The sequence below is a fragment of the Pinus tabuliformis genome, chromosome 7 (assembly GCF_031772625.1).
Source record: "Pinus tabuliformis cultivar Carrire ecotype Pingquan chromosome 7, CPIR1, whole genome shotgun sequence".
In the NCBI taxonomy this organism is placed as follows: Eukaryota; Viridiplantae; Streptophyta; class Pinopsida; order Pinales; family Pinaceae; genus Pinus; species Pinus tabuliformis.
Genome location: NC_142293.1, coordinates 156,677,478 through 156,689,794, shown reverse-complemented (window position 1 = coordinate 156,689,794; position 12,317 = coordinate 156,677,478).

The window sequence follows — 12,317 nt, the reverse complement described above, 5'->3', positions numbered from 1 at the left end:
AGGTTGTATCTCTTCATTTTGCTGGATAATATAAAAGGACGGACTAGTTGTTTCTCCGTGGACATAGCCCAAATTGGGTGAAACACATATATTTGTGTCTCTCTTGTTTTATGCCTTTTCTGTGTTTATATTTCTGCAATATATTTTATGTGTTCCATTGCTCTATAATATATAATTTCCTAACATTTCCAGCATCACTCAAATATCTTCTTCAGACGGTGTATGTGGTCTGACTGTTTTCTGGAAAAGACTTTCATGTCGTCAAGGTAAACCACTATGCTCTGTCCAATAATTCCTCGGAAGGCGATTTCCATGGTGCACTGAAAGGTTGCGCCTACATTCACAAGCCCAAATGGCATTATTCTGTAGGCAAACTTACCCCACTTAGTACGGAAGATAGTTTTAAATCTATCAGGTCCCACCATTAGAACTTGGTTGTATCCAAAAAAACCATTGACTAGAGAAAATATTTCTGCTCCAAATATTGTCTCTAAAATATGTTCCATCGATGACATAGGGTAGTTGTCTTTATCCAAGGCGCGGTTCAAGTTTTGGAAATCGACACATAATCAAATCTCTTCGGACTTATTACGTACAAAGACTAAGTTAGAAACCCACGTAGAATGAAAAACTGTGTAAATGATCTGTGCATCCAACAACTTATTAAGTTCTTTTTGTATGAGGGGCTCAAGTGATAGATGTACTTTCCTCAGCTTCTACTAAAATGGCTTGACCCCTTCTTTCATCGAAATCACATGTTGGATTATTCGTGTGTCGTATGTTTTTAGATCATTGCATGTCCATGTGAACACATCTCGGTACTACTTGAACAAGTGGACAAAGGCCTTTCACTCCTGTGGTGTGCAACATGTACTGAGGTTGATGAACTTCATATCTTGTTCTGTTCCCAAGTTGATTTGTTCATGCATCATGGTGGAACTATGGGTTTTGTTGTTACTTGGCCCTTGAAAGCGGTTCTGTAAGTCATATAACTTTTCAAGAGATACCACACCCTTAGGTATGAGGTTTCCTTTCTTTTCATCAGCTGCGGCTTGTAGAGGCTGCTCTTGCCTATTTTTGTCAATCGTTGCATCCTTGAAGACATCAATGTTGACCATGATTTGAAATATCTATTGATCATAATAAAAAACACATAAATTAGTAATGTTATCAGGGATAGAAGGCTTAAATAGAATTTCTACAATAAACCTATCCCTAAGTGGTGTAATCCTAGCAATTGCATTAGGTATCGGTAGCTGCATTACACATTCTTGGCACAACTATGATATTGAATTTTTGGAAGTTAGAGATCAGTCGCCATACCTCATTTTGATAACTTTTGATATGAGGCGACAAACAATGTATGGTGTTACGTACCTATTGTACAACTATTTCTGAATCACCTACCACTTTGAGTGAAGCAACATTGAGGCTAATGGCTTTGTGCAAGCCCAATATGAGTGCTTCATATTCAACAGTGTTGTTCGTGCATTCGAAATCCAAGCGGATTGAGATCAAGTGTTTCCTATGCTTTGGGTCTATCAAGACACACCTAGATCTAGAGCCATCATGTGTCTTTGATCCATCAAAATACATGGTCCACAACTCGTTTGTACACTGACTACTTGATGGGCTAATACTACTACTGCTACTGCTAGTGCTACTAGTGTTACAATGTACTGCACATTATTCATTTCCATCAGTTGGGCAAGGAAGGAGACCCAATTGCATGTCTGGTGGGGTTGGACCTGGTTGTGTAAGATAACACCCCAATTGTGTTTCCAAGAGGCAGTTGTCAAACATGAGTTCCGTGAAAGACAACAGTTCATTCTCACCATTGATGGGAGTGACGTTATGTTTCATGTATCTCTCAAATAACACCTAGATCTGATTTCTTTTGCCCTAGTATGAAATCCATATGTGTGACCAGTCTATGGCGAGGTATCCATTCAACTTGTTGGACCAGTCTCTGCTAAGCAGTAAACCATATGCTTTCGGTATGTCCATAATGACAATGTTGATGCACTGGTGAACTCGACTGTCATGAGAAAATCATATGATCACATCCTAAAGTTCACAAATGGTTGGTACACATGTTTGATCTAGTTGGATGATCTGCATAGATGCCTTGCTCCATTGCGCATTGGTCCTCTTAGCAATGGAGAGTGGCATGCCATTAGCTGATGCGGTAGAGTCAACCAAATAGGTATGAACATTGAAATTAAACATTTCAAATGAGAGAAAGAATTGAGGGCAAACAAAGTTTTATTATTCCATATGGAGTGTGTTGAGCACAGTTGTCAGTGAACCAAGAGATGTGCTTGCTCCCTTGCTGGTAGAGGATGTGTTGTCTGTGGATGTTTACCCCAATGCACACAACAAATATCTTGCTGGCCCTTGAGCTTAGATAACTCGAACAAAGATATGTTCACATGAATTTTATTCATATCTTCCACAATATTATAGTCAAGAGTGGGTAAACTCATCAAGGTGTCTGGGAGTAGACTCGTGTTTGTACTGTCCAGTGGAGTGTTATGAAGTTTACTGCTCATGGATGTACTCTTGTTTGGAGTTTTCTTCCTAGACTTTATTTGTCCTTTCTGCTTTGGGATGGCTGGTGGATCAACCTTCCTCATCAGTTCAAGCTTTTCTTGCACTCCCTAATAGTAAGGGGAGACCCTTGAATTTTGAGATGTATCAACCATTTTCCTTTGGGGGGTGCTTCTCAGTGTTCATTTTATGTGTTGCACATGCACATTGATACATGTTGATCACCTGCTTAGTACCTGGTGCCTCATCAGATGTAGCATCTTCTTCATCATCTTCATTTTTGAGTTGACACTGTGCATTGTTTACCATGTTTCTCAAATCATTGAATATTCAGTATGTAACTCGGTTCCATTTCGGACAAGTCCCTTCTGGGTGACGATCTTCATGAAATGATAAAAAATTAGGGTTCTGTTGTGGCCAGCAACAACCCCTCGTTTTATTTAGTGTTATTACTAATACTAAATAGATGTGGACCCTTCTAAAAGATAAAAGTAGCACTTATATTCCCTTTGAATAAAACACATTATCATAAACTTAGGAAAACACCCGCAAAACCCAAAGAACTTAAGTTTTATGATGATTTCTGAATAAAATCTTTCTCTCAACAATAAAACATCGCATCACAAAGGTTAAATGGAGGACATCATATAAGAAAACTTCCGAAATTGCGAAAACGATATGCGAGATCGCACGCATTGAAGATCCATCGTGCATCACAGCAATCATATGCCTCAAGTATCACCTATGGTAAAATATCCCGATCCAGCGATATGTGATAGGGCATCTGACAAATCACACCTCACAGAAACATGAGGTGATAAGTGATTGTTAACAAAATGGATTAGTGATATTGCAAAGCAAATCACAAAATCGCTTTATCACGGATTTGCAGGGCTCATCGTTTGAATTTTTTTTTCTCGTAATTAGATACCAAGTTATGGGAATTAACATCAATTTAATGGTTAGTTGATGGTCATTTATGAGATAAGATTTAAATCTGACCGAAAGGTTGTTTCACGTAGGGTGATATATTTGATATGATTTCAGCACTAAGAACTTTCCTGTCACCTTATCTCTTACCATTATTCTTTCATTACCTGTAAATTTGTAGAATAATATACGCAACAGTGTTCAGAGTGTAATGGGAAAGAAGGGAAAAGCTCTAGTTGCTGAGGACAAAGATATGATGCCCTTAAACATAGACACCACCTGTAATAGAGATGCCGACATAAATACTTGGGAAGGCATGTACAGTCTGCTTGAAGAAGAAAGTCCCAGAGTTATGGAGGTTAAAGCAACAACAGACTCATGTGGGTCATTTGAGGCATCAATTTCTGAACTTGTATGTTCGTTCTTACACCGATAGCGGCAAGACCTAAGATTCTTCCATACAAAGACATGGTTAAGTGGGTACTGGACAGTGTTGATATATCAGACAGGAAATTCAAGCCTCGGAACTAAGACCTCATTAAGTCATTCACTCTGCGAGATTAAAGGTTTATGTATCATCTACCAAAACCATGCAAGAGGTGAAACTAGCACTGGGGAAGCCCAGATCGGGAAAAGGGGGCAGTTTTCGATGCGCAATTAACGCTTAGGACTAATCGTGCATCGCTGGGCAAAACCCCTCAAGAAGGAAAGCCCCTAAGCACTCAGTCACATGTGAGATAGGAAAACCATAGGAAAAAGTGCTGAAGGCTAAAGGCGAGACCCAGGCTCCAAAACGAGCAGTATTTATCGGGGATACCCTTGGGAGGTAAGTGGATTTGGCTGAAACCTAACACTTGGTAGGAATCAGAAGAAGGAAGGAAAGAAGGTGCACTCAGAATCAATAAAACCCACAAATAAATGCTCTTTCATAAGTGGGACGCACAAATTAGGAAGGCAAAATAGGCAACAGAAGAAGCAGCTATAGCGGCAAACAACATCATTGACTGTGTCAATGAAAACCTGCATAGAGCAAACCTCATATCAAAGACCGCTCCAGGATTTCTCCCAAGGGCACAGCATCTGCAGACAAGCTGAAGACAAAAAGCTGAAGAAAGAGCAGATTCCATCAAGAAGTTAACCAAGTTGAATTGGGATTCTTACTGGTAGTACTTGGTTAAATCGCACAGTCAATGCATGACTCTCAAATGCCTTACGAACTCTGCCGAGAAGATAGCGTCAACACTTGCTGATTCTGTTTTTGCAGGCAAACTAAAATCAGAGTTTGGCCAACCGATGCTCCTTAAGCTGATGCTAAATGCTTGCGATCTCAGAGAATAGATACATAGATAATTAATTTCCAGATTCAGTTTTAATTTTAGTTTTGATTTATTTTTGCCTTAGATGAGGATGGTCATTTAAACCTCCTCCTATATTTTTGTAATAAACTATTTTTAGTATTTAGTTAGTAGTATTTTAACCCCTCTCATGCATTTAGAGAGGGGTCCTGAATTTTTTCAAAAACGTTTCCTCATAACATGCACTTCTACACTCTCGGAGGAGGTTTTGATGAATGAATGGAACGAGATTTATTGATATATGTGTTTAATGTCTACTACTGAAATGCACTTTTGTACTCTTAGTAGATGTTGAATTAGGAAGAGATAAATCTATAGTGCTGAAGCTCATGAGTAGAATTTGTTATCAATGGTACTTTTATCTCTTAATGATTTCTGCGTATGTGTTAAAGTGATATTTATGTTTAGTTATTTATATATGAAGGCTTGAATGTTTGAGTTATCATTTGGCACTTTTGTATGGTGATGACTATTATGTTTATGCTTAATGTATGAATGACTTGTTATGCAATATGCTTCTCACAATTGTTTCGGCTAACTTTTTATACGAAACAATTTGTTTTTATCGAATTATTTTCTCGTAGCAATTGAATGATATTTATTACCAATTGTTGTTAGAAATTATTTTAGATTGCATAAATAGAAAGTTAAATCCCGGGTTAGTTTTAGAATTAGATATTTATGTTTATTAGAATACAATTGCATGTTTTAAATTAGACTTAGATTAAAAGCATTTTACTTAGAAATCATTAGAAAGGAAATATCAATTCTCATCACACACACACAAATTGGGAAACTGGTCCCATTATCCCCAGTCGGACCCACCATCCCAAATGTAAAAGGAGCTTCTTTCAAGGTCTGGATAGGGTGGGTATCCCCCTTGTTGTAGACCCAATTTTTGGGGCTTCAACATATTTGGCGCTAGAAGGAGGGCCCAAACTGTGAATGGCTAGTAAATCCAAATCTAAATACCATTCTGAGAGTAAATCGCCCTCAACATCTCCCCTGACTTCTCCATCGCACTTCGAATCTTTAAATCCTGAGCGAGAAGTCGATAAAATAAAAACCACTTGTTGCACAAAATATTGTCACCATGACATTCGGCAGTCAGTGTGAGTCTATCACCACTCATACTGTCCTCCTTGGCAAGTCTTAAACGTCAGCTCTTCATGTCAAGCCTTAAAAATGAGAGAAAGTCCTTGAAAATCTTTAAAACTCTGGTTCCGCACTTTCTCTTAGCATTACCTGCGGTCCCGCACTCCCTGGTCATGTCCCCTATGGACCTGCCCACTCTGTCTCTAAAGGAAGGGGTACAGACCCCTGTAAAAGTAAAAAAGGTGCAAGTTTATTATTTAAAACTCACTTTGGGTTAATTTTGGATGCTTCTAGAAGGAATCTTGAGGTGGCAAGTTTGCTCCTAGGTGGTTCATGCATCCCATAACTAAAGGAGCTAACCCCTTGATGTGAAGAGCTTATCCCTTTGAAGGAGGAGTCTATCCCTTTGAAGGTGGACCTGGTAACTTCCTTCCTCTGCACTATAAAATGAGGCATTGGGCTGGTTGCTGGAGAGGTTGAAAAGCTGAATATTTTTGAGGGTAAATGCTGTTGGAATTTAGACTTCCTAATTGAGCTTGAGAGGAGAGATTACATACCTTTTGATCTCATTGGGAAGAGTGTGAAGCTTGTCAAAGTAGAGGAGATTCTTGCTAGACCCTGGGAGGAGCTTGTACAACATCAAGGCACCAAGGTTGTAAAGTTCTTCTTTGTTTAAAGTTAATACAATCAAGTTCATTTTTCTCAATAAGCTGTCTTCTATGGTTTATTTCATGAATTCCTTGATGATCGTGATAAATATGGTTTATTATATTGGCTATGCAGGTGTTATTTGATGTGTTCTTGTTTGTGTTTGCAGGTTCTTTAAAAGGAAACTCATTTGGACGGTCGGAGCGTGGCTGCCCCAAACTAGCATTGGACTTGAGGTAGGGTCTAAAACATCTCTTGGCTTTTATTTATAAATCGCAATATTTAGAGAAAGGTAGAATTTGCTTGTTTTGCTTGTCGCTAGATATCTGTAGATACTAGGGAGATCGGTATTGTCCGCAAGAACGATTTATCCGGCCGACAAAATGGCGACTCCACTGGGGACTTGAATTTTTGTTTTTTACCTTTACTTTTACTTTGACTTGAGAAACTTTTTCTTTGTTTCTGGTTTTTGCTTGATGTGTGTGGGATTGGGTAGTTTCTTTAGATTTTGAATTGTTTTTGTTTTTCACGCTTTTGAAAGAGGACCGCACGTTCTGGTTGTAACACAATGCAGACATCTCCGCATTGTTGCTTTACTACACAGAGTGGTACCGCACCTGGTTATATTGGGAGCCTATGGACCCTGTCAAATTTTTGAAAAACTTAAAATCTTCTCATTCAGTTATTCTTAGGATTTGTTTATGTGTTTTAGCCTCTACCCAGATCTACATGTGTCTTGTCAGAAACTTTTTGTAGGTGAATTCCATTGGCATTTTGGTTTTAGATGATTTTCTAGAAGCTTTGTCTGCCTGGCTTGATTTTTGTTTGGTCTTTGTAGTAACTTAGAGTTTAGAAGCCTAAGAAATCTCAGATTACCCTGGTTTTTGTTGGTCTTCTTTGTGAGTCTGACCGATTTGTAAAATCTGCCTTTGGTGAGAAATACATCTCGTTTTTCTCTTTGTGAAGCTTCGAAAGAACTTGTTTTGAAGGTTTTGGATTTCATTTTTAAAAAGAAAATGTAAGCTGGTTGTTTTTTGATTAATTTGTTATTCTGAATGAATTAGTCCTTAGTTTGATGATAACTACGTAAAACATCCTCAAAAAGAAATTTTGTAAGCTTTTACTTCAATTAGATTTTTAGAAGTTATAGATCTCAAGATTAGATTTTTAATAGTTTTGAGTATTTTATAGGAATTTTAAAATCTCTTTTGAAAAGAATTTTTTTTGTAGTGTTTGAGTGTTAAAAAGAAAGGGATATTTTTTCGTGAGCATAATTAGTAGTCTCGTTTTTGAGTTTATTGAAAAAGACAAAAAGGTTTTTCTTTTTATTTGTTTGTTAAGGAAAGATTTGTTTTTCAAGCAATTGCATTCTCAACTCTTTCTTTAGCTAGAAATTCATTGAAGAAAAAGGATTGTTTATCATCTTAGGTGCATTTTTAGTGTTTTTAGAGTCGACTCTTCACACCATAAAGTTTCACCTCCACACCTTTTGAATTAAGAAACAACCATAAAAATAACGCTGAAAGTAAAATTTATTTAGCAATCTTTTTATTTCTAGGGCTCTTTATCACCAACATAGCTTAGGCTAGTATCTTGGAGTAGGGAGTAATTAACTCTCCAGGATAGTAAAAACAAACAAGTAGCTGTATCTTGCGGTAGGAGATAAATTCCAATTGTTGCATTTATGCTATGGGAAGCTCCTCTTATAGGACTCAAGCATGAGATCATATCTGAACCAGTGGAGTAATCAATCCTTCCTCATTGGGAATGATAGAAGATATACACATATTAAAAATGGTAAACCTCGGATTAACCATTGTCGAGGAGCTTGGGGTCACTTGTTGGTAAACCTTGGATTATGTCAAGGAGCCTTCAAGGGTATTGAGCTTTGCTACTTTGCCCTCGTGTGTGTATCGGATCACAGACTATTCCCCCAGGTATATTTGTTTCTGCTGGTAACCATAGCGACCATAATCTATAGGATTCTTTCCTAAGGTGACGGTGGAGGGAAGATCCCACTGTACCTGGAGCAGATGTCGATTAGACTCACTTGGACTCTCTGGGGGGTTCTCTTCACTCGAGATGGTTTAGTGGAGAAACTTGTGCCAGTCTATTTCATTAAGCAGGTTGTTGGGGTAACTGTTCCAACTGCCATTTCTGTATTGAATTTTGTGACGTTGGATTTCATCACCAACTAGTGTTTTCGGTATGGAAAGTTACTGTTTGTGTGTGGTTTGACCTCCTAGATTCTTTAGGTGTGTGATTCAAATTGTTTGGTTCTTCAGAGACTTTAGGTGGTGTTCATTGAGATTTTTCTTTGTTTGCGTGTGAAGTAATTAAAATATTTAATCGTGGTTGAATTACCGAGACAATCCCGTAGACTTCGGGGGCAACCTCCCGAGTATTCACCAAGCCAGCTTCAAGGGCTACGAGCTCTTGTAACTCCTAGCGACAGTAGAGTTGGGTCATCAGAAGAGAGAGAATATTCTTTAGTTGTTCATCCTGATCATAAATTTCAAGCACCAGAGTATATTATTGAACCAATTTCATTTTCTGAGGTCACTGGTAGTTTCTCTTCTACTAGTGAATCAACCAAAGAACCTGAAATTTCTGAACCTGAAACTAAACCTGCTGCTACTCTGTCATCAGGATTTGCCTCACCAAATTCCAGTGGTCCTGTTTCACCCAGGGTAGGAAGAATCATTACCCAAAATCTTCCTTCTGGACTCATTGCTATTGAAGAACTTGTTACTCCGGAAGAAGGTATATCTATCCCTGAAAATCAACCAACTATAGAACTTAGGGAGTGTGAATCGTTCTTTTACAGTCCACCTAGGAGGGATGCTTGGTATCTTTCATTGACCAATTTTCTAGAAAACTCGGGACTAAGTTTTTCACCACCTCGCATTCCTTTTCATCCAACACCTAGAGGTTATTATCCTCCTTTGAATATGTCGAGACAGTCATCCATGTTTTCTCAATCTCCAGAAACATTTTTATATGGTGGTCCTTCTGTTCCTTCTAGGTATCAGTCACTTACTGGTACTTTTTCAGGAGCATCTCCTCAACCTGTTGAACAAGGGTTATTAACTGGTAATAACAGAACTAAACCATTGAGTGTAGAAGATATTCTTATGATGTTAGGTACCATTCCAAATCCACAGCCTCAAGGTAGTCAGTTACCGCCTGGGGGGCAACCTCAAGGTCCTCAATTATCACCTGGGGGGCAACCTCAAGGTACCCAGTTACCGCCTGGGGGGCAACCTCAAGGACAGTACATACCTTCGGGACAGTACATTCCTCAAGGTCAACCCCAGACTCAGTACGTACCTCAAGGTCAACCCCAGTATCAATATGTACCTCAAGGTCAACCCCAGTTTCAGTACGTGCCTCAAGGTTATCAACCTCAAGGTCAGTACCCAACCCAAGGTTTCCAACCACCTTTAGGTCAATCATTTGTCCAAGGAGCTAGAAATGTACCTTTGAATTATCAACCCTACCCTCAACCCGGTTATGGTCCTCAATATTCTCAACCTTCTATGGGTCCATACCCCGGAATGAATGTAGTGTGGGATCCATCTCAATCTCAACAGATCTTGAAACCGAATGTGAAATTGTCATCTCAATCTGGACAACCCTTCGTTTCTAGTTCAATCCAGCAACCTATCCAGCCTACTATTCAAACTTCTGCACCTGGAGTAGTTTCTCAGCCTGGGCCTAGTTCGCCTCGAACTCTGCCTCAAATGACTGTTGCAACATCTATTCAATCTACCCCACCTACTTCTGGAGTATCGGTAGCTCCAGTTTCTACTGTTCTTGCATCAATTCCTCAAGCATCTTTACCTCAGTTTGGACCTACAATTCAAACTTCAGTTCAAATGCATGTAGGACAACCTGGTCCAAGTACGGTTGTCACAAGTCAACCTCAATTTACTTATCAACCGTACCAGGGACAGTACCAATTCGGTCCTGCTGTGCAGAACCCAGTCTATCGGTATCAACTGTACCCTGGATATACTTATCAGCAACCTCAACAACCCTAGTACAGTCCAGTTAATCCTGGTTTTCCAGGAGGATATAATATCCCAAATGCAATTCCAATTCCAAGTTATCCTTGATATCCTCCTCCTGGGGCTGGTCTCATGACCCAGGGTTTTCGAGACCCTAATCATCAGTTACCATTCATTGAAACTTTAGATTTGCCTGATTTGTCGTGCTTTATGAATGATCCGATTAATTATCTTCTGTTTTGGCTGCCAATGCCAAATAAGTTGCCCAATGATATCCCAAAGTTTGAAGGTAAATCAAGAGAGGATCCATCAAACCATGTGATGAATTATCACCTCTGGTGTGCATCTAACTCCATTACAGATGATTCAATTCGTTTATGATCCAATTCATTTAGAGCTCGTGCCAGCATACCTTCCAAAGTCAGCAGAGGATTTGGTTCCATTCATTGGGGATCCTGCTCTAAATCCAGTTCCCCCAGAAGCATATAAGGATATAGTGCCAGTAGACTGGATTGAACCAGTTCTTTTTGGAGCCATACGATGACACGGATTTACGCGTGGGGAGCAGTCCCGGTTGGAGACTCATCAGGTCAAGATCCAAAGCTTATTGCATAGCTCGTTCAAGAGCGAGATCCAGCGCGTTTGGATCGTGTTTTCAGGTTTTCAGAGCGAGAGCTTATATATGATATGAAAACAGTCGTAGTATAACCATACCGATAAGAGCGCATCTGCGAGCTTTAGCCGCGGGTGGTGCCATGGAAGCTATTACTATGGGTGCTTTTCCTGTGTCTACCTTTGTTCCTGCTCATGCTGGTAGTAAGGATGCCCTTGGTGTTACTCGATCTGGGTCTCAATCTTGAACTAGCAATGGGTTTGTATCTCGATCTGCATCCGCATCTGTACACCCAACATTGCCAACTCACCTTCACCACGCCACATCCACCCGGCAATAAATACGGCACCGGCAAGGGACAGAGCCGCCCGACAGAGCCGACTGAAGCGACGATCAGACCCACCCGATCAGACCCGCCAATCATAGCTGAACTCATCGAGCCCGCCGATAGAACCTCATTACCCACCCGTCAATGCCAGCCGAGAGCCGATCCACAGGATGGAGGTTAGGTACCCATTACCCTCCGATTCACCATTGACGATGAGGGAGCACATACCCACTGAAACATGCATGCAGGCCGAGAATCGTTCAATTTGAGCGGCAAGGAGAGGAGGTAGGCACTTACTGCTTTGTATTGACCTGCTACCCGCTTAGATTACTTTATGTGCGACAGCAACCAACTCATGTTGTCTTAAAAAACCTTGATAGACCGGTTCACTGACCTTAACTTTGAGCATTGTACGAGCTTGGGTCAGAGCACTTACTGAACTTACCAGCCTACACCAATACTGATGTTCGGACCTATACCAACAACCTAGCGTCTTGACCTTATATACCAGTTGGTTTTCAATTACCTGAACTTAGAGCATTCATTGCACGGGCCTTTGATTGAATACACTTGCTTGAGGCAAGAATTGGGGGTACGGCACTATCGTGCCTCTTGTCGGGCCGAACTGAACCCCCATATACGATTGATGAATGAAGACAGACAGCCAGCATTGCCAGGATATGGATGGGATGATGCTTGCTCATTCTTAGACTTACTGCATCGGACGGATGGAAGGGTAACTCACATAGAGTAGAGAGAGCATCAGTGTACGGGCTTCATACAGCATA